Raw genomic sequence first — 27,609 nt, 5'->3', positions numbered from 1 at the left:
TTGCCTAAATTTCATCAAAAAATAAAAAATCAGAATTTTGAAAAGTCAGCCTACGTACTTTTTAAAAAAGCCCTCGAGCGCCTGAAGCAGCTGAACGGCTGCACCCCCTGCCTCTGCAGCGAGCGGGCATCCAGCACGTGAGGGCTCTGCCTGCAGCTTCATCTGCTGGGTGGCCGCTGCTGCGGACCCATCGGCCTGGCAGGATTGCTGCAGAAGGGCACTTAGATCACACCGGAGAGGGTTGCAGGAGCAGGCGGTTGTTGGCCAGGTGTGACTGCGTAAGAGCGTTTTAATTGATCGCTAAGCCCCAGCTGTAGCATGCTTAGCACACAGAAAGCCCAGCAGGGCTTCCAGACCTATGAAAATGATCAGTTTTACTACAATACGAATTCTCATTCGACTTACCACGCTCTTGGACCCATGACTTTCCTCCACATTTCCCCTCTGGGAGGCTTGGGAGTTCTCAAGGCAGAAAACAGATTTTATGTTTGGTGAAGGACAAAAGTAGGTATTTCTCTCCTCGAGTATTGACCACATACACAGAAGCTCCCCAGCTATGATCAGGAAAAATACTGCAAAAGCTGTTTCTTTCTAGCCAGTTAGGTACAGAGCAGGAGAGATTTTGTGGGTATAGCTGTGCCTGCTCTCAAAACTGCATCTGGGCTGGTGTATTTATGGGAGCAATTGCCCACATGGAGTCCTTACGAACCAAATTGGCTTGATGGTTAAGAATTCCTAAATAACTCCTTGCTCAGGACAGAAACTTAGCTGATAAAAAAAAAACAACCCACAAAACAAAGAAAAACCCTTTAGAAAACACATACTAAATAATGTGTATTGGAAGAGGATATTTTTAGCAAAGAACAGCCGTGCTACATTTTCACTGTGCATTTCAAGTTCAGCCTTGAATACTGCATCTTGGTCTGTAGAAGGGACACTCGAGCAGCTGGGCAATTTCATAGAAGAAAACATCAGAGCCAGCAAGTACAGAATACGTGAGCAGAAAAAGAAAATTAAAAAGCTGTAAGGGACCCTCAAGATATGTGCTGAAAATGAAACTTGGGAAGAATATCAGGTTTTGCAATTGTTAAATAAGATGGCAGAATAATAATGCAAGGGGCTCAGAGTAATTTTTACTTGTTCCCAAAACATTTTTGTCCTGCATTTCTCGTTTGGAGAAGATTAAACAAACTTGCAAGGCGATAAGAACACAAGCAAGGACTGTCAGCAGGGCTTCTGGGTTATTTTTACTTTTGGCAGACGTAAGAGGGCTCAGCTCCTAGTCCATTTCATGGGATGACTTAGACCTTTTGCAGGTTTGAATATCTGAGCTGGGGGCCAGCTTACAGTGTCAATTTTCCTCATGTATCAGCATGACAGGCAGCTGGGTTGATCCACTGTCAAACCTCAGCCTTCCACGCTACTGAGCATGGACAGGGCGGCCAGGTGTCATGTACATTATGTGTCTTTATTGGCCCCCGTTTTACACCCTAAGTTGTTTCCATTCCTACTTTTATTGTCATTGATTACTTCACATCCCACCCAAAGTAATGTACAATCCAGGTGATGAGCCGTGTGTATACAGATAACAAGTGGCTACCTTGCAGTGTGCCTTTTTAGTCATTTTACAAACTGAGCATTTCCGAATAGGCCTCTATGAGAAATGAATGAATTCGTGAGGGTAGCAAAAGATGCTGGTGCTGCTTTGCAAATTCCCATGTCCGTATCTTTGACAATTATCTTGTCTTTTGTCATTTGGGGTTATTGCGCTATCATCAACCTCTCCCCAGTTTGGAGAGAACAGCTTCAGGTGAAAATAGCTGTAACATTATTGGCAAGAAGAGCAGCATATTGCCAAAGCAAACAGATCTGTACTAATAGGAGTGTGCACTTATAGGCAAGGAACGTCACTGGTGAGCTTGGGCCAGACCCGGCAGGCGACCCTGGTGCTCCTCAAGCACGAAGGCCAATGCTGTAGACCAGAACAACCCTTTTGGGGGCTGTTTTCCCCAGGACATGCTTCCCTCTCTTTGCAGCACAGCTCCCCAGGAGTTGTATGGGGTGCCCAGAGCCACCTCTGCCTGAGCATCAGCTGCTTGCTTTTTTTCTCTGCAGCCGCAGCATGGGGCTTTGTGGCTCAAGAGAACCTTTGAGGACACCATGGGCTGGAGCAGGACAGTGGCTTCTCCCTCTGTCACACGGACATCGATCGCCTGAGCCCACAGTCTCTTCCGGCGTTCAGTGAAATGAAAAGTCCCTGGGTAGCGAGCCAGAAGGGTAACGCCGCCGTGGCTCCTTCCACCCAGCAGCAGTTGGCTGGGCTGCAACTGCTGCACCAGCGGCCGCAGGGGGAGAAAGAAAGAGAGGCAATAAAAAGTCTTAGCCATACGAAGTCTGCCAGGAATTGCATGGTTTCAGTTATAACCAGTTTGTGTTCTTGGGTTTGTTTTCCTATCTTTTTTTTATTATTATTATTATTCCAGATTCATTGGCTTAGTATTTAATTCTGCCCAGAACTTCCTTTGCTTGGTCCCTTCTTGCACACTGGCTGAAGATTGCCCAAACTTTTCACTTGCGTGTGTTTACTAGTTGACTTCAAAAAAAAAAGTTTTACTTGAAAGGGCAGAAGCAGTAACAGTGTTGTTTTAGTTCAAAAATAAATGTGAACAAAACTACTCCTGACAGTTAACAAATATGAAATATACTTGACTTCTAGGCTATTAAACAAGAGCAGCAAAATGTTCCCAGCAGTTGCTTAATGCAATTACTTGATTAGAGAAAGGCATTTCATTTCCTAACCACTACAAGAATAAGCAATATAGCTGTCAATAATTTTGCAGTGAGGGCTGAGGGCTGGTGGTCAGCCTTAGACCACATCTTTGCATGGTCATTAGTGCATATCCATCAATGCACCCAGCAAAGCCTTAAGATTCTTAAGGGATTTCAGCAGTATGCGAATGACCTTTTCCTTCATCAGTTTCCAGGATGTTTTTCATTACTGAATATGCAGCACATCATCATGTTTTACATCAATCCTCCATTTAAGTCATATCATGTTATTTTGAGACAGCCTACAATCTTGGCTGCCTTTTGCATTGAAGAGTTGATGTGTAAATGGGGTGGTTCCCTCTCAGAAAACACCATCAATGGGCTGCAAGACCTTGCAGGTGGTAGTGCTTGTACAAAATATATATTCTATCAGGAGAAAGAGGGATTTGTCTTTCCTGTGACTAAAGGAGAGGTGGCGGTCAGTCAGACGACGTTGTACTCAGCTCCTGGGGCAACATCGATCCATTTCCGACTCACTTATATAGTTCTGAGGGCAAAACTGACTCCATCCCAAAAAGACAACTTTTCATCCCCCGTAATGTCTACTAGTGGACAAGGCCCACCCTTGTCCTTGTTTGCATTTTAATGTGATCAGGATCGCACCTCTGAGGGGCATCTCCCAGCAATCCCCCACCACACTGTGGTGCGTATCATGGAGGGGTCTCAGCGAGCGTGAGCTGGCTCCCTTTCTGCTGAAATAAAACTGAAAGGCAGGGTCCAGGGGGTTCAGATACACACGCTGGCCACTGACGGGCTCAGGGTAGCCTCAAGCAAACACCTCTCAAACACAAATAGTGTGGCTGTCAGGTCTACAGCACCAACGGCTTCTCTCTGCAGACTTACCCCTGTTGCTCAGCACTGCTTCTACTGCCAACACAGCCGGCGTGTATGCCTCCCAAGTTAAAGAGCTGCTGGAGCAGTGTATGGCGGTGGGCCACAGCAAAAATGTTCCTCATTTTTCTTTCAATCACAGCACGTGCAGCCCAATGCGGCAAAAGAGCTAGGTGCTGGTAGCCCCACGGTGAGGGTCGTCTCTGCCATGAAGAGTCAAAGTCCATGTGCCTACAAAACCATGCACACATGAAAACAGTGACAGCCCTTTGCTTAAAACTAGGCTTCGTAGGCATGTATGGGGTGGCAGGGCTGAGTAGTCCATAGCCAGAAGGGACTGCTCACATTTCTGTGCTCCCTATGGCCTGAAAGGCAGGAGCATTTTTGTTTCCATAAAAGATGGAATAGTTTCCCTCATTCATCAGTCTTACTGGAGTCATATTTATAAATACATTCTGTCTGTGTTACTAAAGGAGACGTCTTGACCATGTGTTCAAAATTATAAGTGTGAACTCATAGTGTTCTGTTGTACATAAATATTGTCTGCCACGCTGTCATTCCTTAGCTTTATATTGACGCCTTTAAACTCGTTTATGGTCTAAATAATAATGCTTCTTTTTAGGGGGCTAGTTCCTGAGTTGAGTGATACACCATGCACGGATTTATTGAGAGGATGGGACAGAATTAAAGGCAGGTTTTTCCTCATCCCCTCTCAAGCTCCACATCACACGATGCAGGAGGAAATAGCCAGATCTGCTGTAAACTCTCCACCTTGCTGAACTCTTATCACGACTGAAGTCGTTCATCCAAAGCAGCTGGATGAGTTATGAATTTTGGGGTTAATTTCCATATGTAAAAAAAAAACAAAACCCCAAACCCCCACCAAAAAAAAAAAAAAAAAAAAACAAGAGAAAAAATTTTGTGGAGAAATTAAAAACCTAAAAAATATCAATTTAAGTTGTTGCAATACATTTTTGTTCAACCTGAATGTAAATGTTTCACTTTGGGTTTGGTTTAACATTGTTTTATAATTTTTTATTTCTATTTTTTTAATGTAGACCAGTCTTCAAACAAACAAGTAAACAAAAATTACCAAAATAAAGAGTCAAAATATTCATTTAAAAAAAAAAAAAATCTCACTTAGAAAATGTCAGAATTAAATGAATGGCTTCAAAACAATTTCCCCATTTTTCTAGACTGAATCTATATGCAAATTTTATTTAAATTCATGAACTGTAGTTCATCCCCCTGAAATATCAACTTTCACTGGAAAGAAATGTCTTCATCTCTGCTCAGAACTTTCCCATGATGATTTCAGAATTGGGGGTATTATTTCCTGCATTTCTGCATCCTGCTGCACATCAACACTGAGAAGACCAATTTTTTTCCCTTTGCCGTCTCTCTCGGGTATTAAGGTTTTGAGCCAACTCCCCTTTAGATACTTTTCAAGTAGAGCTTTTCTTGGCCAAGCCAATGTACACGATACGGTTTAGCCTTTGCTAGGAATTGGGAGATTTTCAATGTTAGGGCGACTTCATGCATTTTAGAGAGATGTGAAATCAAGAAGGCATCTGTTCACAGATTATTAGTAATACACTTGCTAACGGAGTTTGTAAGACTGTTAGCATGCAGCTGCGTGCAGGAAGCCAGCACCCATCAGCAGAGTTAGTGGTACTCCAGCTGGCTTCTCTGCCCGTGCTTTTCATTCTCCTGCCTCTCTCTTATCAGTGACTGAATTGTTACAAATTGGGTTCAGATCCAGCGTGACACAAGGAAATCGGGAGCAGCTCTGTTGCATTCAGCGTGCTGACAGAACGGGTGCTAATGAGCATGGGGGGGTTGTGCAACCATTACACATGGAAAGGCAAAATCCCCTCTGCTGGAACAGAAGGAAAATCCCCACCATTGTAACTGCTCAGCCCCCACTCAGCCTCTGGTGTGGCCCAGCGCACGCACCCGATACCTTACCACACACCGGAGTTGCTTTCTAATTTAACTTCAAAAGGAATTTGAGCATATGTATTGCCATAGTTGGGGGAAAAACAGAATCCAGAAGTGCTTTCCTTGATGTGTTATTCATTCTCCTACTTGGTGTATCGAGGGCAAAATTCTCTCTCCTTTCTGATCCTGAGCATAGATCAAAAGGGAAAAAAGATCCTGTATTTGCTGTTTGCATTTTCGGGATCCAGCCTTTACACACATGTATACGACAGTAATGCTTGCAACCTGTTGCTAAGAAAACTTCTGCGTGTTTGTAGTAGTTTGCAAACAAATCAATGCAGTACTCAATTCTCTGGAAAAGTGATGTTTGTAATTGCAGTTCTGGCTAAAAAATGCTACTGTACTGAGCTGAGTGACCTGCTGAGACTGAATAGTAGTCTTCACATTCGATACTCCAGAGCCAGGTATTGCATTGGTAGCAAAGTGTCTGGTTTTTTATCTGTCCAGTTCCTGGACCTGCAAGTAATTTACTTGCATGAGTAATTTCTCCAAGTTTGCTCTCATACATAGGCTTTTATGACATCAAACTCCTATCTTGCATTCATCACTGAGTGCCACACTTCATATGAAACCAGTGGGCAATTTAGGCTTGTGCAATATTTTTTCCTCTTAACCTTTTTAGAAGTTCTACAGTGTTATCATAGGCTTCAGTGTCTCTTTTTCTGTCTTTCTGGGTGTGTGCATATCCATATATATGCGTGTGTGTGTGTGTATAAATATATATTTATGTCGTGTGCTTGTGTAAGTTTGTGTACACAAAACCAACTGTGCGCAATGCAATCCATTTTTCATCTGAAATGATAAAACACAACTGCCACAAAGAGTCTTATATCGTGTAAGAGGAAATTATACCCTAGGAGCCTGAATTCCACATTTCTATATCTTACATGCTTTCGCATCCATTTCAATTGCAAATATGAAATGTGTCATGCTAGCGAACATGAGAAGAGATGCTTACTTTCCAAATCCCATACCTAGATATTGCACATTGCAACAGCACAGTGACGGTGCATTAGAAGCACTGGAATATAAAGCTGGTTGTAAGGTGGAAAGCTATTCCTTTTGTGAAAAAAAACCACATTTTAATTTTTTTTTTAAACGGTATTTTTCTGAAGGAACAGCCCCTCAGTTTCTGAAGCTGGAGGTCTTTCGGGCAGCACTGTTTGGCTCCATTACGTCCGCCTGGTCCCCCTCCCCAGGCAGTGGTTGGGCGAGAAGACCTCTCTCCTCCCCAAGCAGCCTGCAGTGCGATGCTTTTGAAGCGCTGCGCCTGGTGCGCCCACCAGCTTGCCCCTTTCAAGCCCAGCCCATTCCAATTTAGGCGGCTTTAATCTCTGCCTTTCAACCGGTGGGTGCATGGGGGGATCTCCAAACACGGACCACGGGGCGTGTGCCGCCTCCGGCTGCCCACGCTCCCTGCCCTGATGCCCCCAAGAAACCCGGGCGAGGGAGGCCGGCACACCGCTGGCCTCAAGTGTTGGCATCCCCCTGCCCCTTCCTCGGCCGCCCTGTCCCCCCACATCCCCCCATATCCCCTGCACCTCCTCACCCCACCACGGCCACGGGACTAGGGGAGGCTGGGTGCTCACCCCAGCTCAGGCTGCTCTGCTATATATATGTATCTATACATGTAGGAGGGGGATTGCCATTTTAGGAGGAGAAAGGAGGAAAAAAGCTAAATCTTTGGGTAGCATTATTAAGTGGAGCAAGTGAAGAGCGAAAGAGTCGGGGGGGAGAGGGGAGAGAAAACAAACTGGAAAGCTCACATGAGGCAATGCAATTGGATGTCAGAGCAAGGGCTTTGATGTTGGTGGAGGAGATTAAATGTCCACATAAAGGATTGGACTCGGGTGGTCTGCACCGTTTCCTCTCACGTGCGCGGCAGTGTGACAATTGCTTTTCAAACATTAGGAACTTACCACCTTCTAAACCAGAACTTTAAAAAAGAAGAAAACAAAAAAAAAGGAAAAAAAAAAGACATCAAAGAGGGAGGGCTTCTGGGCAGGGTCTGAGGACGGCGCGGGTTCATGTGTCGCACAGTCCTGCGGCTCCCCAGCAGCGGAGCCGTGTGGCGCTTTTGGAGATGGAGCGGAAACATAGCTGCAGTGTCAGGCAGAAAAAATGCCACTGTTGAGGCCCCCGCACAGTGACGTGTCCTGAAAGGAAAGGTCACCAGCAGTGAGTTATTTTTCCTAAATCCCCTCTGCTGGGCTCCCAGGCTGTCACCAGCGCCCACTCCTGAAATGACGGAGGAGCTGCTAGAAACCAGAGCGACCCGGGGGTAGCGTCACACATGTACGTTCTCGCCTGGGCTCCCCTTCACAGGACAGCACCTTCCAGCACAACACTTAAGAGCTTTCCAGATTTTAAGTGCGTTCTTAAGCCATATTGCCTCTGCAAAACCTTAGCGCACTATTAATTTTCACATTTATGTGCTTTGCTAAGTTTCAGCCAGAGCCCCCGCCAGTTTCTCTGCAAGTCTTGAGATGTGAACCACGACCTTATGAACCGCTCTCTATAAGAGAGGATTTATTAGACGACTACTACTACTACTACTACTACTACTACTACTACTACTACTACTACTACTACTACTATTATTATTATTATTATTATTATTATTATTATTATTATTATTCCTGAGTGCAGGTAGTTAGGAAAGTTAACTTTGTAGACAGCGGCAATCAGAAGTCCTTATTGCTTAAGGTTTAACAAAATATACAGAAATATAGGGAGCGTATAGTGCTAATGTTTTGCCCCTTTGGTGTCATTCCTGTAAGCGATAGCTTAAAACACGGTCTCATGCTTCAGTATGCTAAATATGGCCTAAAGAAACCCATGGATGTAAACAGGAAAATTTTGATTGATGTTAATGGGCTTTGGATCAAGCCTAAAAATAAGAAAGAATGTACCACAAGTGACAAACTGCAAACTCTCCTAACTAGGGTACTGGAGGCTGAGGCTTTTGCCAGTGAAGTTGAAGTTTGAACTTGCAGTAATTTGGCTAATGTGGTTTCGTGCATTTTCTACTGCAGTCAGCATTTTTATTCTGCTCTGATTTTAGGTGCATTTGCAATTTTTAAAGACTTGGGTAGGGGGTTTTTTGCATTGAATAATTACAGAATAGTATTTACTGTTATTCCCTCAAATAGTGTAACTGTTATTACTCCAGTTATTTATTCTGTTCTTTTTTCTTCTGCACAAATTTTCTGCAATCTGTAATTTTCTGTAAAGATCAGTAATCTTAACATTGACATATATTTTGATAGAGACAAAAAGAGGAAGTATTTCCGTTCAGAAAGGTAATGTAATAAAAATCTGGTTGATTTTTGATGCCAGAAAAAAAACATCCTACAGATTAAACTGAACTGTGGAATCCAGCCAGAGACTCCAGGCTTTATCAGGAAAATGTATATACACTAAGCATGCCGCATGCACAGCGTTTAAAATGCATATGCTAAAATTGTGCCTGAAAAAAATTACATTGATACATAGACACCTCATCTATTTCATGTTAATAAACTCATTTGAAAATATAACTCATGTAATTTAATCCTACTGTATTTTCTGTGTAATAACAGTCTTGGTTACTAAGCTTTCACTCCCTATGTAGCCCTAAGCCCCTACTTTCAGTCTCTGCTTGCTCTGCTTAAACCATAAGTCTTCAATACTGAGGAGTTTCTCTTCACTAAAACAGAAAGCAAGCGAATGAGATCGTGAAGGTGAAATTGCTTCATTTATGGTAAACGCACTATGGACAAGTGAATGGAGTGTGGTTACTGTGGTAATTAGTTCACATTTTTGTCACCCTTAGAAGGAAAGTTTGCAAATCTCCCTAAGAATAATGCAAGGAGTGAAGGCTCGGTCATACTTGCAAGGAAAATACTTGAGTCTATTATTTGATGTATGAACTCTAAGGCTTTTCTCTCTCTCTTTCTGGTATCTCGAGAATGGATAAGATAATTGTATTGCGTGGTTCAAAATACCGAACATAAATCAAAGGATTTAGCATAGTTTTGCAGGACACAGAGACAGTCTTAGCCTACTAAGCTTAAGTTACAGCATATGTTTTTCATTAAAGAATCCAATCCCTGATCTTCATAAAAAAACACCAAAAATCATTGTCTATAACAAAACATCAAACAATAAAATTATCATTAGCTTTCTAGACCATTACGAAATGAGAATCCCTACATTAATCTTACTGTTATTTGGTTTTAGTAAAGTGACCTTCAAAAAGAGTTGGGGTGAATAAAGCAGTGAGGCATTTGCAGTGGAGCAGACAGCCTGACATTTAAGAGAATTCTCCAGTTTTACTGTAATCAACATAACATCACACATGCAGAAGCAATGATTTTAAAAGTAAGTCTGCGAGATAAAAAGGTCTGTTGCTCGGGGGAAAGACCTTGAAAACGTTTAAGAAAATGTCCAGACCGTAACAGAAAACATATAGGAATCTCAAGACAGGGAAGTCACCGAATAAAAGCATATTGGCAAAAATGATTTGTCAAGAGCATACAGGTAGAGGCATGTCAGCTTTGAGGCAGCTCTGTGAATAAAAATAATTCCTTTACAAGTCACCTGCAAGAAACAGGCTCTGAGGATTTTCCCAAATGAAATGTATAAAATACAAAGAGGAGCTACTTCTGGCTGGAGGTGCTGCAGGGCGGGGAAGGAGGAACCCTTCATCCAACAGCAAAGGAGCGTGCGGCAGTAAGACTGAGCCCGCGCATCAGCTCTTGTCTCCCTCACTGGGAAGCCGGCAGCAACCCTAAAGGGGCTCAGGTGCCAAACTTGGATGACAGCTTATGCTGCCAGGAAAATGGAAAGTTCTAAAAAGCCACACGGCTGCCGTGGCGGTGCCGCTTCCCTCTTGTGATCACCTTGGTTTGGCCCCCAGGAGGAGCCAGGGGCCGGGGTGGGCGGCGGGGAGGATGCCAAGGAGGGGGCCGGCGTGCCACCCCCGTGCCCCAGGGCGAGAGCAAAGCCCGCAGACCCTGAGAAGGGGGGCAGCTGGACCCGGTCCCCCTGAAAGGCCCCAGGCAGGGTGCATTGGTGCCTCTGAACTTAGCGCAAACAATTTCCACTGGGCTGCCCTTAGTTTTATTTCTAACTGTATTTTTTGGTGCCTCTGATTATTTTTAGTTACTAATGGATATATACAATAAAATAGTTATTTGTGGTGTTTAGATATCTCTAATTCAGAACACATTTAACAAGGACATTCAAGGACAAGCGAATACTTAGCACATGGCAGACCACATGTTATTTTTTCCTTTCATCTGAAGGATTTGGAGCCTAAGCTAGAGTGGATCCTACTATTATTAATTTTATCCCAGATCATTAAAGTTCATTCAGCACTCCCGATTCATTGGCTTTCTCAGACGTCCTTTCCAGGCACCCATGCTACCCTGGGCGCACCCAGCTGTTTGGTGTTGGGGGGACAGCAGTGAAAGCCAAGGGGAGTCTGCGGGGGGGACTCCCTGGACAGGAAAGTTCTGCTGCCCATCGCCTCGAGCTGGGGGGGACACTGCAGAAACAGTGGCGTACGTGAACGTGACTGAGAAGGTTTGGCATACGCACGCCGTGGCGGATAGATGGTTTTGTTACCCGCAGCTGAGATTTCATCCATTTGCATAAACCAGGCAAAGGCTGTACTCATGGAAGAGTCCTCCGGGTTAGACATGCGGCGCGAGGTTTTGCTAGTGCTTCAACACAGATCTTGAAGAAAGCATAAATTTGCAACGGGACATCGCACTGGGCTCGTAGGGCCCCTGCCCCTGACTTCTGCCTGCAGGCTGCCGGGTAATTCATTCCACTTCGGGTTAAAAAGCTCCCGCCTTCCACCTCAGGTGTGCTTGCACCTATTTGGTGCTTCCAAATCCTCTGTGATCAGAAATGTTCAACAAAATTCTTTGGGATTAAAAGAGCTATGTAAAGGAAAATTAGTATTGTGTATACTGCTAAAATAGGGGGCAAAGGATTTACATTTGCAAAGGCAAATAACGAGGTATTGAAAATCCCACTTGTATTGGCCTAAGTTTTTTCTTTTTGATTGCGTGTTCGTAGGACATAAAGCAATAACAAACTTGCATACCAATATAAAATTTGCATATGGGAAGAAGCAAAGCTGAACAAAATATGCAAGAATTTACAGCAGTGTTTTGGAGCCAATATTATTATAAGATGCAGTTCCAGAGAAGTACATTTCAGCACTGTCAGCTTTTTTTAATTTATTCATTAATTTGGGAAAGAAGATGGACATGCACAGCTTCGTTCCAGGCTGAGGAAACGAGAGCTCAGACTATGAAGAAATCACTTTTTTTTTCTCCATTCAACAAAAATCTGCTGGATCCAAAGTGGAATATGAGTGCAAAATAGATTATTGGCTCCTGGCTTTTTTTTTCCATTCGTACAGCTAAATAAGAATAATTTTCCAAACAGAAATTTAATCCTAAATGATTTAATAATAAAATCTAATTGCTTAGATATTAGACAGAACATGAACCAAATTCAGCCTTGGTATGTACAAACTTGCCTTGATTAATTCTACCTACTTGCTGAAAGGGATGGGTTTGGCTGCACTTTTTTTCCCCCCATCATAATATTAAAAGCTGGTGTCGAGTGAACCTGAAAAGCTGCGCTAAGCTAGTGAGACTCAAATTCCCAATTTTTGCCTCGTTCTTCTCCAGGCTTAATAGGGGCTGAGAACAGTGCTATACATAAGCTTTTCAAAAAAAGTCTCCTAGCCTGAAAACAGCACTAAGAGAGTTTCAGCCTTGCAATATGGACAAATCCTACTTCCCTTCATACACTCAGGAAGTATTTACTTTCAAAAGCACCTCAACTTTTTGTTTAGTTCCTACGCTCTAATCCTATAAAGCATGATGAAATGCTGAACATCTCCTGGAAAGCGCACGACGTTTGCCCTCCACGGAGGTCTCAGAGATTTGTGGGGTAACTGGCATCATGCCTGTGGCTCTCTTTGCTCTTCCAAGCATCCAGGTAAACAAAGAAAAAGATATCAGTGTGTGTGATAGCACCCATGAAAGCACCCTGGTCGCGTGAATAAGTAAACCAGTGCCTTAAATTAATCCTCCACTTAAATTCTATTCAAGAAAAGTGTCTTTGACTTTCAGGGGTAGGGGGGGTGCTGGGTTTCTTTGCAACCGTTTAGCCAAATAGCGTTAAAAGAGCATCCCAAACAAAAGAATAGGAAGGAGGAGAGGAAACCTCACTTCAGTTTAGACTTTGCGAGTGCAGCACAGCGTGCAAGCCTGGCAAAGAGCAGCAGAGCGACAGCCCCTGCAGGCAGGAGCTGCCCAGGAGAGCGGGGGGCATCTGGGCCTCATCCCCCTCACCTGGGTCTGGCGTCAGACCGCGGCGCAGCGCGGGGCTCGGTGTATGCCACAGCTCCCACGCCGGCTCGCATCCCTAGGAAACTCCTGTTCTCCTCGGTGGTGGGAACTGGTTCTTGGTCTGCCCTTCGAAACTTCAGCTCTGCTTTTCCCACCTTTCCTTGGTGTCCATTGCAGACATAATATTTAAATTCAATTTATTATATCTTCTCAAGCTTGAAATATGAAGGGGAGGGGAGGCGGGAGGAGAGAGGAAACCATATGTCAAGAAGACTGAATCAAAGTGAAAGTGGGGTGTGTGCACGCATCGGAGGAGGCTAAGTTTGGCCTGATGTTTTCTATTTTGACTGTTGGAAAATTTTGGTGAGATGTGGGCTTGGTGTGACATCTGTTTAGCTTTGGGGAGCGTGTACATGTCCATGTGTGTGTGCGCATGTGTGGCAGGGACTGATGTCTTTCTTTGTATGAAGCTGCACAGTGTCATATGGTGATATAAAACATGAACACCCACTTAGAAAATTCATGCAGAGTCTGCTGGGGTATTTCATCTCTCTTTATTCTGATGGGTTTAACTCATGGGGCACATGCACAAAAAGTCTTTTTCATAGTCAATATGGTGTCTAGGAAAACTCTACACCAGTGATGTCTTGTGAACCAATGCTCCAAAACTGTAGGATTTTTTTAAAGCTCTTTATGATGAATCCATCCTAACACATTCATCCAGGCTCTGAACAAATATTACAACAGGCATGGAAGGATGGTGCTCCAGCTAATGTAGCTTCCTATCCCAGTCTGCTACTTACCCTAAAAGCCACGATATGCGCGATTGGAAGAGGCACTGCCGTCTTACAGCTCCCCCTTTGAGTCACCCCTGGAAATCAGGCCACCGATTTTCTCTTCTCCTGATGAGAAATGAGACAACCACCCAAGGGGGTTGTTGTTGCTTTTCCTACTTTCTCGATATTAGCAGTCCCAATATTTGTTTATAAAATAAGGGGGTGGGGGGCTAACAAGCCTATTTAAGCAGAATTTATAGAAAGTTGCGTACAGCTCTGCTGAAAAGAGAGCCGATACTTCAAGGGTAATCAAGTGCCTGCAAACCAGCTTTTCCACCACTGCTGGCAATAATTAGCCATTCAGACTGCACTAAAAGCTGCCTGAAGGCAGAGAGACATCGCTAGTTTGGGGAGTTGCTTTAAAAAAAATCTGTCAATATTTCTTTGCCGCTGTTTTGCTTTAATTTCATTCCATTTTCTGTGGCGTCTCTGTACAAAACTTATGGTGCCCAAAGAGCAACCCTCAGTGTTTGTCAGTTTTTCAGGCAGTAAAGCATTTGACATTAGTGTAGTTTCTATTTTTGTGTAAAATCCCAAACATCTGTTCCACAGGAGATGGGTTTGCTACCAAGCACTACTGTTAGATTTCTCGCCAACAAGTTTCATTGCTTCATGTGGTTTGTGTTTTGTTCTTTAAACAGTTAATTATGTTTTATTCTTTCTTCCATAAAAGCTAAATTTAGCCAAGATCTTCTCTAATCTGAAACATTTTATGGAAATGACAGTGTTGTTAAAAAAAGCATTCTGGATAGAGATTACAAATGTATAAAATAAGTGAGCACAGTGTCCTTTACATCGTATCTCTGTTCACCATCCCATCTTTGATGAGCACGGGCGAAGGCTGTTATAAGTGGAGATCAAGTAGCCTGCTACACATAGACGTGTGTGCTAGTACGCTCACACACACACGAATGGCCACGCACACACATAGGCACAGTGGTTTATATGCTGCTGTCAACAACCGGCCCCTGATTCACTGAGTGCAAAGAGGGGGATTACAACCCGGCTGATGGGATTTCTAAGAAAATTTTGTAGTATCTTAGAAGAGCAGGGCTGGAAGGGACCTCAAGAGGTCACTCCATCCATTCCCTGCCCCCAGAAAGATCAGCTTCATCTATATTGTTGCTGAGGAGTGTTTTTATAACTAGCCCACGGAGACATCCCGCACAGGAGATTGCACAGCTGATCTCTGCTGTAGCGAGGGTTTGCTGCTGCCTTGAAGCCACCTGCATGCTTTGTGGGCGCCCTGGGGTGCATCCCGGTAGTTGCTGGGCACGGAGCGGTGCTAGCGGGATGGGAGCCACCGGTCTGAGCGGGCAGAGCGATCCTGAGCTTATACAGCACATCTCTGATGCCGGAGGATCACCTAAGGGAGGGAGGAGTTTTGCTGTTCATTCAAGTGGAGTCAGGATTTCAGCCAAAGCATATACGTTTACCATAGGGACATGAAATACAGGGACAAACTCATAAAATATTGCCGAGAACACTGGCAGTCTTACTTATCTGCCCCTCAACTTTTATCAAACCGGAAGATAAAGTTTGTTTACAAGAAACTGCTGAGAAACCAGTCTGTAGTGAGTGTGCTTAAAACAGGTCACCAGCTTTTCCAAACATTCAGCATCTGTATCTTAAGCTGACTCCTACATGTTTGGTATGTTTCCATTTTCCCTTTGTGTATGGATACAATTTAATGCCCCTGTCATCTCTAGGATGATGAAACGGACAGCAACCACTTTTGGCAAATGAAATGTGGGTCCCTGTACTTCAGCTCCATCAAGGTGCCAGTTCTTCCTCCTTACGTTCCCTTTGATTGAACTGCTGCCTTGTTGGTCAGACCACACAGCGCTAGGTTCAAGAAGCAGAAACTCAAGTGCTCTCATTACGAATCTTCAAGTACTTTTCATACCGACCTCCAGCAAAACATAAACAAGGAATATTCATATGGAAAACTGTGGGAAGCTCACGGCTATGTATAACCTGAAAACCCTGCGTGGAGGAGGAGCTGTCCTCAGCCAGCATGCATCCTCCTGCTGCCGTCCCGCGCATAACAGCGGGGCAGTTATATCTGGCTACCCGGTTTGGTAGCCGTAGATTTCTGGACTGCTGTACCTCGTACCGAGCACAGGGTGCTTCCCTGCAAGGGAAACCAAACGAGGCCCCTGCTAGATTTGCATGGCAGCGCAGCGGTCGTTACCTGCTGCTGCTGCTCTGCAGGACGCCGCACCGCCTCCTGGCAAGGAAGGAGCTCAGAAAATTTGTGTGGCATTTGCATGGACTAGCAGAGAAAGGCACGCCTCTCGGGCACTGAGCCCGCCAAACACGGCCTGCCCTTGTTTGCTGGAGAAAGCAAAACCCTTACGGTGGTCGCAGCAACAGCAAAATGCAGCACGTGAAAAGCAGGCAGGGTTGTGCTGGATCGTGGCACGGTGTTTTCCCACCCCTGCTGGATTTTGCCCAAATGTTCCCAGCAAGCTTGTGAGGAGAGGTAGGAAAAAAAAAAAGAGGGCTAAATTTTCTTGGAGCAAAAGAGCCAGGGGAAAGCTCATCAAAATGGCAGCTAACGCTTTGTCTCCCTCCCGCGACTCGTGGTGGGATCTAGCCGTGCTGGAGGCCTCCCTGACAGGTGGCTCGGAGGTGACCCCGACTCAGGCACAGGGCTCCTGCTGGTGCCCATGCACACAGCCCCCAGCAGGCAGCCCACGCACGGGGGAACCATGCCCAAACACGGGGCCTCTCAGTCTTTCAGGGGAGTTTTGGGAGGCTACAGCCTGGGAGGTGCATTGCTGGGGCCTGTGAAGCTCTGTAAAGATCAGTGCTGCCACGGGGTCACTCTCTTGTTGATCATATTTTTTAATACCATTATTACTCTTTCGACGAGAAAAGATAGTGATGTGCTCTGTGCACTTGTAGCCTGCACACTTTTTTTTTTCCCACTTTTATATTTCACCAATTCTTCAGGGATTCAGCAGCTTTAACCATCTGCCTTCAGCTCTATGGCCTTCAGCCATCACTTAGACTTTGCTGCAAGACTCCGAGATTTCAGGGGCAAGGGCTTTTAGTGCAGGGGAGTCATCTTCAGTCTCCTTTAGCAGACACTCTTTAAACATCTAGCAATACTAATTGTTGTTCTGCATGCAGTATCACCCGTATTGCAGAGTGCCAACTGCCTAATGAAGAATTACCATCAAAACGTGCACCATCTTCTGAACAGGGGCTGCACTGCCTGTGTCTAGTGCAGCAGGGAAAGGAGAGGGGCTAGAGGCAGGGAAATATTTTTTCCTGATCCATATATAGCTTTTGTAACACTTTGTTGCTCGGAGTGGTTGTACCTGTGTAGCAGGTACCGAACAGTGACAATGTCTGGAGGCAGAATTCAGGTCCACGGTGTACTTGACACCAGAGCCCATCCTCCTGTGTGCTTGTGTGCCGTGTCCTCGCGTCAGGCAGCAGCACAGCCTCTATACCACCTGGTTCCTGTACTTGAAAAGAGAGATCAGTGCAATTCTGGGTGACTGCGGATATCATGGTGTGTTTCATGGTTATGGAGGTAGTTAAGCGATCTGAAATATGTACCTTTCGTATCCAGGGATTAGGTTTTCCCTGCATCCTTTCTGCATCTGTGCAGTACATATTTATGTCTGGGTTACACCTTGCATTGGGGAAATGAAAATGGGCAGAAATGCTATGGAAATACACATCAGCACCCTGTGTTTTTTTCCAGAGCTACAATATTCCTCTGTGCTCCTCCCTTCATTACTTTGCATGTGTTTGCAAACTTCCAGCCTTCGTCTTCCTGGGAATTGTGTGACACATCCTTCTGAATTTTCTGTTTAGCGCTATCAAGCTGTAGCCTCAGAAATACCTGTCACTTCCTGGATCTAATTTCATTTTGGCTATAAAATAGACCACCCAATTGGAGAAGGAAATATTGTTATCTCCACGCTAATTGTTAAATTATTTTTTTCAGTACTCGGGCTCTGTTGGAAAAGAGCCAGATGTGTGGTGGGATACAAACCACTAAGAACTGAACAAAGACCACCAAATACACTCTTCTACAGGCAACTCATCAGCACACAAAAACACAAAGCAGGCTGCCTTTCCCACAATGTGAAACTGTTGCTGGAGTTCAGCAACACAATTTGAACAATTCTGCACTGGGTTCCTCATCTTTCCCTCAGTGCTACCTATCATTGTCTTGCTCTTATACAGCAGATTTCCTTGTAAAATCGGCATTAATCGATCCTTCCAATGTGCTTTAAACTTTTCGTGACCATCTCTTCACTCCACCTTTTATTGCCAGGCTCTGCCTTGCTTTTATCTGCCATCAGAACCGTGCTAAAGTCGTTGGCTTTCTTTGTTGCAGATAAGCTCGCAATTGTTTTAAACCCCTGTCCCGGTGCCTGGCTCTGCAAATCCCTTTTTACACAACGAGGTCAGCACCGTCCCCGCTTGAGCCTTTGCAGCAGGGAGCCCCGGCGCTTGGCTGGGCTGAGAAACGGCTTCCCGGGGGGCCTGCCCGGCACGGGCAGGGGTCTCGGCTGCAGGAGCCGGTGCCTCACCTTCACGTCGCCAGCCACAGTGTGCTGCCACTTCGCATCCCCCTTTTCTTCTCACCATTGCTGGCGAACAAACTCACCGAATTTGTCGATCCTTCTTCACCAAGCCTGCAGTGCTGAAATGCTACTAGTATAGCATATATATGTCCTTGTATAATTTTCTGCTTCACACTCTTTGGATGGAAGGAAAGCAGTAATCAGTCCTCAAGGGAAATGGCAGCATAAGCAAAGGGATGCTATTCCTTGCTGCTCTCCCTGATCTAATTCAGGGCAGATTATGACACTGGTTTGCACCACCTAACGCCAGGAACCATTTTAACACGATTCTGAAGGCAGTCAAGCCAAGGCACAGATGGGTGAAAAGATCTTCCTCCCCACACACATGCATAGGCACACAGTTTCCGCTGAAACAAAATTCCCAGTGAAATATTTCATAAAACAAAAATAAATATAAAATGCTACTCATACTTATGTACTGTGTTTAATCTTAAACCACAGAAGATGCCATCATAAACTTAATTTCAAAATATTTCAAACCAGAAGGTGTTAAGGAAACGCAATGTCAACTACTAAAACAAAATTTCAGACTATTTTCAAAATATTTTCAAGGAAAATTGTCTGAATCAGGCTCTTTTTGTCCTGAAAAAATCGAACTTGATAAATCAGCACGTGAAAAATGCATTGAAAAATTGACACCTGACTCCATCACAGATTATCATTCCCACTGTATCTACTAGAAGTTAGTAACTGCAGACTGTTACTGAATCATAAAATGGAAGATCACCAAGAAGATGACATATAGGAATTTTTTTAAAAAGAAGCCACGTATGAAACTGGAGTCATTCAAATACGAATGTGTCGACTCCAGAATGTTGTCTGTTACCTTAAATCTGACATCGTTCAGCAAATTTCCAATGTTTCTGTAATCTCTTCACCTTCTGCTTTGCAGCATAATATGTTCAAAAATCTGTGAAGGATAGACTTCTACTTTTCCTTCTTGCTGCTCCAAGGTCCAAAGGCTGATGCGGGGGCTTATCACCCCAGCTGTCCAGCAGAAAATATATTTCATTTTCCCGCTTTGGGCAAGTGATTTGTGAGTAGGGAGAGGGCGGCAGTCACATAAAGGCTAAAGGTGACTTGCTCTTCTCACGAGCCTACAATCACTTCTAAAAAGTAATATGCCTTTTTTCCTCCAATAAAAAGTGAGATAATAGAAAAGCACCCAGGCCTTTGCTACCTACGCTGGTCTGGAGTAATAACATTTCTGTGTGTCCTTCTGTGAGTTTGGGGTTTAAAATACTAAACTGAGGTAAAGTCTTGAAAGATGCTCAGTTTTCATTCTGACTTTTGGTCAGCTGGTGAGGAAGCCCTTCAGTTTATGCTGTTTCTTCCACATCTACATTTAGTTGTAAAGTATTTCATTTTTGTTTTTCACTCCTCCTTGAGCAAAATAAGTTTAAAAATAGGCATAAATTCATGAAATGTCATTTTAGCCTAAATCTGCATTACTTCAGTGGGCAAAAAAATATTTTGGCCATAAGATTTTATCCAGCTCTATAAAGCAGGATTTCTTTAGTCTGTTTTCTTTTACTCATCCATCCACCCTACAATTTGTTGCCTATTTTTCCCACTCTTTCTTCCCCGTAAGTATTACTGTGGGCTACATAATACGGCATAATCTATGGTGCATGAGCAGTGCTGGTAAGTGAGCGGAGGAATCCCATTTACCAATGGATCATATATCTGACACCACGGTCCAAGTGGCTGCTTTCACATCTTTTCAATTGTGTCAGAAAATCAATCCATGACTTCAGCAAAATCTTGACACTTTCTCCCATCTACAGAGGAGACCGTTAATAATTCATGACCTCTCTTCTTTTTCAAAACTCATTTATTCTGAAGCTAAACACCCCACAAAATGCTCATTGCTGAATCTGCCGCCGTTCTTCTATCGCTCTTCTTCTGAAGTTAAAATAAGTCGTAACAGGGTTGCAGGCATTTTTAATGGCCAAATCTCAGGAGAGGATTGGTGATAAATAATTCTGAGGGTGGAGATTGTTTCGCAGTGTGGGACTCTGTTCTGTGCCGTGCACACGGAGTCAAGTCAGCTAATACTGTAATTGCATAAACAGGATGGTCTTGGTGAAGTTAATTTCCTGTAGCGGCTTCTAGATTTTGTGACAAGGCTGAGCTTATATAAGAAATGTTCTCATATTCTTGACAGACGAAAAGATAAAAATGGCAGGCTTTCTTGAGGTAAATATGGATATAAATAGCTGAAGAAGGGTTTGTGCACCAGAAAGCTGCTTGGTTTTTCCCCGTTTTTACAGCTGATACAATAAAAGTACTTACTTCTCCCCCCAAACACTTTAACATAAAATATCCATAAAATATCTATTGAAAGAACACTTTTAGAGGAGAATTGGTCTGTTCCTCAACTTGTGTTTCTGTGGTGTTTTGTAGCAAGGGAAGGAAGGAGAAAAAAGACTCTTTGAGAACAGGAGCAAAACAGTGTTCAACATGTGAAGTATTCTGGAACACATAAAAGTTAGGCATTTGACCTTCTAAGTTATCCATGATGGGATTACCTATATCAAAGCAGAGATCACAAGCAAGTAAGCTCATATCCTCTATAATGAATGAAAATATTTCCAGTAGTGTCCCCCACGCACTATCTATCCAGGTCAGAGTTTTCAAGCCTAAGTAATTAAACAGTAGATTTCTGAATCTGTGATTGTGGAGTGTAATAAATACTCATAAGTTCCTCAGATAATTTCATTAAAGCCAGAGAAAGCTGGTCTTCTTTTATTTACTAATCTAACAGAATATGGCTGGTTTGAACATTTTGACCACAGTAATTAATTTAATCTGCTGTTGCCACCCAGCCCTGGAGTTTGTTACAGCTGGTACTTACTGTAAAGATAAAAAACTGTATAAACCACTGTTAATCTCCAGAAACGGGTTCTGTCTTTTTGTCTTCCTGCTTCAGAGTCATCCATATATACGTTTGTAGTGCTCCTGGGTTTCAAACAGGATAGGCAACTTAGTATGGAGAAAGGAGGTGCTCCAGCGACCTCTCCCAGTTCAGCTACATATATGCACATAAAGCCCTTCTGCAGACTCCCTTCTTTCTGCAGTTCAACATGTGCTATTGTCTCCAGCTGACAGAAATTGTGTTTTCGTACCTACCGGATGTTCTAAATTTAAATACTATCGGTCTACTGTAAATAACAATGAAATACTTTACTCTGACAGCATTGGAGGCAGCATATGGATTCAAGTTTTAGACAACACTACATGTAAAATGCCTTTCCTTTTATAGCAGAATATATTTAGAGTCTCTTAAGCTCAGCTCCTGAACCGAGTATGATGCATCTAGTCATCCAGCCCAATCAACAGCAGAATCACAACTTCATGTCAGTGCAATACATTGTTAACTGATATGTCAGAAAATCAATTAATTACTTTTAAGTAGCAGTTAAGAGTATCCACACAATACTGCCATGTGAATTATTAAAGAAAGCAAGGTTGAGTTTTCTCCGCAATTGAAACCCTGTCTTAGAAGAAAGTGCAAAATGCTGCTTCTGCCCTGAAGCCTAATCAACATTACTGGGCAGGCAACAGGAACCAAAGAGTGGTGAAGGGTACAAAACAGAAAGGATGCTGCCTCCCAAAGCAAAGACACCAGCAATCTGTAATGGCTACAGCTGTTAGGAAGCCTGAACCATAAACCTTCCCTTCTTCGGAGGTACAACCACCTCCAAATGGGAATAATGGCAGACATGGCTCTGAAACATTAGCGAGCAGAGCAGTGTGAGAAGGGCAGAAAGGACCTCCTGTATCCTTCTATAGCTTCACCAAGGGACCTGCTCAGACTTTGTGCCCCCGCTGTCACTGTCTGTTACAGATTTTCACCTGGGACTTTCCCCTAGGATGCTGAAGGGAAACATAGCCTTAGTTGGACATCATCATCATGAAGCTTTCTGCTTTCTTCATGCCTTGGTCTGTTGGAGATGCTACATGGGTGAATAAATAAGCGAAGGTGGAGAAGTGACTGTGAGGTGGGATTTGGCTTCTGATTTTCTTTCTTCTTGTGGTGGGAAAGTTTCACAGAGTAGGGTCTGGAGGGCTCAAGTAGGTCTTGTTAGAGTGAGAACGTCTGGAAGGTTATCCCATCAGTGCCATCACCAGCGAGGCTGGGCAGGCTGTGTCGTGGTCCCTGCCCTGCAGAGTTAGAGCATGCCCTAGGGTAATGGAAAGCTGACAGAATTTGTTGTGGCGTTCCTTTCACACCTAGAAGAAGGGTGATGTTCTTGGTTCAGCTTGGTCACAAGCAAAAGTGTCCCATCTGAGTCTGTGAAAGATGGTCCTCGCTCTTCTCTTCTCCCTCCCTTCTCTTCTCCCTCTTCCCTCTGCCAGGAGCTGTGGGAAGGATTGGATTGGGGGCAAAGAGCAATCGCATGCTCAGCCCGGGTTTTCTGGGGTTTTCTTTGTCCTCTCCATCACCATAGCCAGGGAGCTCCCATTGGGTGGCATGCTGGAGGGGAGGATACAGCAATGTGTCTGTAGCGCTGGGGTGTTATCACTACCCAAATATCTCAGCACATGGTGGGTTCAGGCTCTACGTCATTGCAGCAGCAGTTACAGCGCAGACAATGTGGTTTGCTTCCTGGGGGTTTCAGACCTACCTTTAAACTACTCACCAAGTCTCCAACAGCGCTTGAGGCCTGACAGATTGCTAAATGGAGATCTGGGAAAGATTTTGCTCCAAAAGCTAATGAGTCATGGTGTATCTGTGGTGCCTGTTTTTCCTTGTCTGCGTGGTCTGTAGGAATTCTGGCTTTGCAGGGTTCACATATAGAGGTCCTGGATTTGGTGCTTTCCAGGCAGCTGCCTGGCACTGGCCACCAGTCTAATAAATGACTCAAATTCATGACCCATACTTGTCAGGGCCCTCTCTGATGGTGCTTCTTTGGCTCCCCAGATCACATTTGTCCTTCTGGCTAAGATGAGAAATGGTAGATGCTGGCTAGCACTGTGCAACTTTCACCTCCTAGGTATGGCTCATCCTGGCCACCCGGGCAAGCCCCCTACCTGCTGGGAAGGTTTGCAGATTTGAAGCCCCACACAGGAGGAAAACTTTCTGAAGTATCACACTCAGACAGGACATGAGCTCCCAGCTAGCCCTGCATCAGGTCTCTTGGCATACCTCAAGCAACCAAGAGGTGCAAGGTCTTCAAGATGGTGACAGAGATGTTGGTGGCTTGTTGAAATCTGCATGGGAACAGCTCTGCCAGGCTTCTAGGTGTGGTTTCATTTAGCATTTTAGCATTTTAGCTGTACAGTGGCACATGTGCCCGATGTTGTTTCCAGTCCTGTATTTCAAACCAGATTAGCCTATACCAGTCTGAGTCCATGGGCTAGCTTCTGTGCTGGTACAAGGCCAGGGAGAGGAGGGAAGCTGAGCTGACAGAAAATGTGTCGGTTCTGCTGAGTCTGCCTGAGAAAGTCTCATGTAATGAACTTAAGTTTTGTCTAAGGCGGGTGGGTGGGTGGCTCGGGGTGGGGGAGGTAATGGGCACTCTCACCTCTTCCCTATGGGTATGTATTTACAGCCTGGGGTAGCTCTCAGCAGAGGAGAGAGAGATGAAAACTGCTCATCAGTGCAGATACAGCTGCTGCAGACGTAGCAGGGCAGAGACCCTGGCATTTGGAGAGAGAGTTGGCATTTGGCCATGGCACTAGCTAGGTTGGCATCGTTGCTTGGCCAGGTCATTGCAAAGCTCCCTCTTCTGGCTAGCACTGACCTGAGACCTTGTGCTTCCCTGAGCCTGCAAACCTGCAGCAAAGCTCGGCACGGGGCTGGCCATGCAACGAGAAAAACCCCAAGTGCTGTGTAGAGTGTGCGCTGCCGCCGCCTCTGAGACTGCCGCCGCGTGATGCAGCGGTCGACGCTGGCAGGCGGAGGCAGCTGCCCGACGGCTGTGCCCCCAAAGCGGCAAGTCAGCAAACGCATTCCCAGGTTGCAAGGTTCCATCTTTTTCGAAAAGTAACCATTTCACAACTCTCTGACTTTATTTAAAAGAGGCAGTGATGGAAGGATAGGTCATGTCGAAAAAAAGAATGGGTAAACATGCTTTTGATCGCTTTCAAATGTCTAGTAGGCAGCTCCAAAACAAATGAAATTTTAGCTGTTGTTCCAAATGTCTCACAGAGTTCGGTTTCACTGGAGAACGCATCCAGCTTCAGCATGGTGAAAGTGCACATAAATATTATCCCTACCCAAAAAAGCTGTGGCGTTTGAATTTTCCCAGTAGCCATGTGTATTTTTCAGTGAAATCCACCCTCGTCCACAAGCTCGGCAATCCCCTCAGAGACGCGGGCAGATGCCCGTGATGTCCCGCTTCCAGAAAAACAACCTGCTTCAGAAGGGGGTTGCTAAATGCTCTGCAAAGAGGATGTAGTGCTTCAAAGCTAGTTCAAGATGGTGTTGCATGTTGAAAACAGGACGTGTGCTCCATCCTGTTTCATTCTTACTTGCCTCTTTGGGTTTTTTTGGTCTGCATTATGCTTTTTTAAAATATGTCAGTCATTTAGCTCAGTTCAGAGAACCCTAAAAATACTCCTGTTCATAAAGTGAAACTCGCTGTGCTTTATTGGGTAATCTCTCTGCACAGTCTTAAAAAAAAAGATTGACAGAGGCTGGATGTTGAGACGGGAAAGGAACATCAGATTGCGTTCTTTCCTTGTGTGTTTTTTTTGTATAGCACAGGCCACAGAAGCCCATCATTTCTATAGGGAGCCCTGACCCTTGTGTTTGAGAAATGTAAGTTTATCAAAGCATTGCAAGGTATGTAAAGGGATGTGTGTGGGAACCCAGTCATTTCACAGTGTTCCTGTCTTGCGTATCCAGTGAAGTAAAGGTTTTACTGTTAACGTGAAGGTGGTTTGGCCAGGTGTCCTGCAGCATGTGTGGGGATGTTAAGAGCAATGTACAAGAAGACAAAATGCTGCATAACTTTGGGAAACCTGCTTTTGTTAAGAGGGCTATTTTTACAGTTTTGGAAAGCTGTATGGCTGATGTCCCTTCAGTGTGAAAACAGAAGCCATTAATCTGCTTTCACTTTTCATATTATCTGCTAATGGGACGCCACCAAATGGCACAGTGTTCCCAGCTACTTCCATTTTATTTCAGACTGATGTTTACTTTTGCTTTACAAAACAGATTATAAAGCTCCCCAAGGACTAATCTTAAAATTTGTGCAATGCTCCAGATTACTGAGGTTAAAAAGTTATCCCAGGCCTGACTTCCAGATGATCTGAACACCAATAGCTTCACTGAAAGTCCATGACAGTTGCAGGTCTTTAGCATGTCCAGAAAAACTGATTTCCATTTTTTAAGCTAATGCCTTGCCAAAATGTATGTCTTCCTTAGATAAGTATTGGATCAGAACTTACCGCTGGAGCAACGCTTGCAATATATATGTACAAATTAAGAACACATCTTTTCTTGGCTCTCATAACCTCCTCTCTGCCCCCCACCACCTCCAGGCTAACACTGTAGCATACGGCTGAAAAGTGGCCAGTGTGACAATGAGTACAGTTGATGCAATAAAAATTTAGCTGGGTTTCACTTGCGTGTTCATTTGACTGTCTTTGCACTGTTGAACACACACACTGTGAGTAAAAACCATTCATCTGAAAGGACTGATAGCTTTTTCCTAGAATCCCAAAATAACCAAACTAAAATAAGCGGTAAAGAACGTCTTTTACAACTCTCCAATTCTCTGTCAACTAAGGTATTATATTAGGGAAGAAAAATATGAAACCCAAATCCATCCCGGGTCTGTAGTTTAGTTTTCCCTGGAGATCCATCTTCTCTGATGTCAACATACACGTATCTTGCATAGCCCCATCACTCCTTATCTTTATGTAAATGTCCACAAGGTGCTCACACTCTGATAGATGGGCAACAAGCAATAGGAAAAGGAAGGTGAAAACTGATAATAAAAAAAAAACATGAGAGAGACGAGGACTAAAGGTCTGTACATTTCAAAAGCTCAAACCCAACACTATATGGAGGGATGGAAAGAAGGAACCTTTTCTGTAGAGTTAGCATCTGAAGATAGCAGCTAGCAGGGGGTGCTTTATCTGCCCTGTAACAGAGGGGCTATTGCATCTCCGCCGAACCACTGTCGGCAAAGCCCAGGAAACATCTTGCTGTGCAGTTGATGAAACATTTGCCTGAGGTCTCTCGCAGTCCTCCCGTGGCAGTTGAATAATGTCATAACCCAGGATTGTGTAAGAGTTGCTAGAGCGGTAGAGATTGTGCTGTTTCATTTCATGTCACTGGGTTTTCTGTTGGGTTTTCCTTTTTTTTCTTCTTTCCATTCTTTTCCTTGGGAGAAGGTGTATGTTTCTTCTGCAGGTCTCTCCTTGGCTCAGGCAGTGTTAAGACAAAGTTCAAACGAAAGGAAAACAACGTACCACTTCTTGTTTTCCTGTTCAGCACAATGACAACAGCCCCAAACAGTTTCTGGATTAACCTTTGCCAGAAGTACATTTTATTTCATTGTCCCTTTTATACCAGTTGTGGTGCAAGGTTCCTGTGATTCCACGGGAACTGGAACCTGCTCTTGCGGACCGACAGCTTTGGTCGATCCTGGAATAGCTTAAGCACACGTGCAATTTTCCTCATAGGCAACGTTGCATGTGTTGAAGTGTTTGTAGGGCCTATAGGTTTGTGGCCATATGCTGACAAGTGAGATTTTAGCATTTTTATAGAATGTAATATTTAAAACGCTAACAGTGGTCTCTACTTGAAATGTGAAATTTGGCCAGCAGCAAATCCCTAGTAAATCTCACAGCCTTTTGTTTCCACATGCATTCCCTGATTTTATTAGAAACATCCAGTCCTGGAATCTGGAAAACACAAACCAAAAAAACAAACAAAAAAACCCATATCAGCTATGCATTTGGCAACATTTCTTTTTGTCTACCCAGATACAACTGTTCCTACTCGATTTTGTTTCTTCTTATCGCTGTCGATGACCATCTTTCCATTTTCTAGGAGGAGAAATGGATTACAAAACGTGAGGTGAAAAAGTACAGGGAATACATTTGATAGCCTAGCCAACATTCCCCTCCTTAAATTAAAAAAAAAAGAGAGGGAGAGGATCACTGTGTGAGCCACTAAGT

General features: G+C 44.2%; 1 protein-coding gene across 4 annotated transcripts in view; it reads left to right on the top strand.

Annotated features, from left to right (window-relative positions):
* The window catches only part of RUNX1 (RUNX family transcription factor 1), a 174,212-nt gene that overhangs the window by 52,025 nt on the left and 94,578 nt on the right, over positions 1-27,609 (top strand). The window lies entirely within an intron of this gene.

The sequence above is a fragment of the Calonectris borealis genome, chromosome 1, assembly GCF_964195595.1.
Source record: "Calonectris borealis chromosome 1, bCalBor7.hap1.2, whole genome shotgun sequence".
NCBI classification, from domain to species: Eukaryota; Metazoa; Chordata; class Aves; order Procellariiformes; family Procellariidae; genus Calonectris; species Calonectris borealis.
The sequence above is the reverse complement of the archived record's forward strand: the minus strand, read 5'-3'. Positions and strand labels throughout refer to the sequence as shown.